This window comes from Octopus bimaculoides, chromosome 15, assembly GCF_001194135.2.
Source record: "Octopus bimaculoides isolate UCB-OBI-ISO-001 chromosome 15, ASM119413v2, whole genome shotgun sequence".
NCBI lineage: Eukaryota > Metazoa > Mollusca > Cephalopoda > Octopoda > Octopodidae > Octopus > Octopus bimaculoides.
Genome location: NC_068995.1, coordinates 58,081,260 through 58,083,776, shown reverse-complemented (window position 1 = coordinate 58,083,776; position 2,517 = coordinate 58,081,260). Strand labels below are relative to the sequence as shown.

At 42.2% G+C, this 2,517-nt stretch overlaps 1 protein-coding gene across 3 annotated transcripts in view; it reads left to right on the top strand.

Moving 5' to 3' along the window:
- The window catches only part of LOC106882512 (uncharacterized), a 146,243-nt gene that overhangs the window by 15,605 nt on the left and 128,121 nt on the right, over positions 1-2,517 (top strand). Inside the window, exon 1 of one of the 3 annotated variants that reach the window (XM_052973389.1) lies at positions 2,072-2,160. The exons of the other annotated variants lie outside the window; for them this stretch is intronic. The gene's annotated coding sequence lies outside the window, so the exon portion shown is untranslated. Of the gene's footprint in view, positions 1-2,071; positions 2,161-2,517 lie in introns of those variants that run through there. 3 annotated transcript variants of the gene reach the window in all.

Here is a 2,517-nt window from a genome sequence, read left to right as displayed (position 1 = left end):
CCCATGCTAGCATGGAAAGCGGACGTTAAACGATGATGATGATGATGATGATATATATATATATATATATATATATATATATATATATATGAGGGAAAGGTACTCATAAGTGGGCTAGTTACACCCCTGGCATAGGCCACGGATTATGGTCTCACTTGGCTTGCTTGGTCTTCTCAAGCACAGCATATTTCCAAAGGTCTCGGTCACTAGTTGTTGCTAATTAGTTGTTAACTATACGGGTGACTAGGCTATAGCCAACACCGCTAGATATTTTGAGCATCTCTGTGTGATTCCTGATCGGCTGGGGGCTTTCCCTGTCTTTATTCTCTTAATTGCTTTATCTACCAAGGTACTGTCAATTCGGATAGCTGGTCCCTCTGTTGGGTTGACATTCGGCAGACTCTCTTTCTCCTATTCATTCTCTTTATTGAGCAACCTTTCATAGTGGTGTCTCCAAACCTCTCTCTTTGCAGCCTCGTTTAGTGCAAGTGAACCATCATCCATGCGAACACATTTCTCTCCCACGACATCACGGTTCTCTATCACACGCTGTCTTGCAACACGAAATACCTCAAGTCTTTGGTCCTCACAGCTCAGAATATTGGCAATTTTTTTCTTATCTGCTTCCCCTCTGGCTAAATAAACCTGTCTCCTAGCTTCCCTTCTGGCAGTCTGATACAATTTCCTTCTACCACCGTTCTTCCAGTTTTTCCAAGCCTGTTTCCTTTCTCTAATAGCCTTGTCAACAACATTCTTCCACCACCACGTTATTTTCGGTCGAGAGGGGACTTTGCACCATCCACAGATTTGGTCAGTGGCCCTTAGCAAGTTGTCCTGTAGAAACCTCCTGTTGTCTTCTACATCGTGTGAAGCTATATCCCCTTCTATTTCGTCAAAGGCTTTGAGTAATACGTCTCTAAATCTCTGTCCATTCGCAGGGTGTATGTGTGTGTATATATATATGTATATCTGTGTGTGTGTGTGTGTGAAAAAGTGCCACACCCTAGAGGTTGAGGGAACCTGTGAAAGAGGTAGACCCAGGAAGACCTGGGATGAGGTGGTGAAGCACGACCTTTGAACATTAGGCCTCACCGAGGTAATGACTTGTGACCGAGACCTTTGGAAAATATGCTGTGCGTGAGAAGACCAGGCAAGCCAAGTGAGACCATAATCCGAGGCCTCTGCCAGGGTTGTAGCCCACTTATGCGTACCTTTCCTTCATTGGACACTAAGCTCTTCTTGTGAAGACCTGTTGAGGAAAGTGAAATCTAAATCGAACCAAATTCGATGACTGGCATCTATGCCAACCTCTCCTTCATTAGACACTAAACTCGGCTTGCGAAGACTTGTTGGAGGAAGTGAAATCGAAATCGTGATGGCACGAGCACTAACTGAGCCTGATCATTGCCAGAGCAGCCATCTGGCTTCTGTGCCAGTGGAACGTAAATGGCACCATTTGAGTGTGATTGTTACCAGCGTCGCCTTACTGGTACTTGTGCTGGTGGCACGTGAAAAAGCATTTGAGCGAGGTCGTTGCCAGTGCCGCTGGACTGACTCCTGTGCAGGTGGCATGTAAAATACACCATTTTGAGCGTGGCCGTTGCCAGTACCGCCTGACTGGCCTTCGTGCTGGTGGCACATAAAAGCACCCACTACACTCTCGGAGTGGTTGGTGCTAGGAAGGGCATCCAACTGTAGAAACTCTGCCAACTCATTTGGAGCCTGGTGCAGCCATCCGGTTCGCCAATCCTCAGTCAAATCATCCAACCCATGCTAGCATGGAAGGCAGATGTTAAACGATGATGATGATCAAACAGTTCCAAAGTGTGTTCACCACATCTCTGGGACAAGTGAACAAACCAGCAGATTTCTTTGCCACTTTACCTGTAACCAAAGAGGCAAAAACTGAGTACATCAATATTGAAGAAGATGTACTTTACTTCAAAGTAATAGGAATGATAATTTAATAAAGTTAAAATGTAGAAAAATTTGTTTTTTTTTAGATATGTATACATGTGATAGATTTTGCAGTGAACAATCTGAAGGAAAAAAACAACTTTTTCTCTTTAAGATATCCTTTAATAGTACCCAAAATGAAAATTGATCCAAAATGCAGCAAAACGATCACACAACAATACTGAGCAGACAGAGACGATGCAGGTATTATTTAATAATTCTTTTATCAGTAAAACTTTTACTGAAAATTTTATTCTGAAAAAGAATTACTTGATTGTGATTATTTACTCCGTGCAGTTGCAAAATATGTTTCTTTCTAGTTCTGCTGACTGCCACATTGTGATACGTGTGAGGCAGGGCAGGAAAAGGCAAGTATACTTCAACATGAGTGAATGATTCCACTTGCTATTTTTTAATGATTATTGCAAAACCTGGAATAGCAGAAAGTTGATGTTTGTTTAAAGAAAAGTAAAAGACTGATATCACTAGGTCTTTAATTTTAGAATGAATAGTTTGTATCATTTATTACAGTGTGTGTGTGTGTGTGAGCGTGTGTATGTA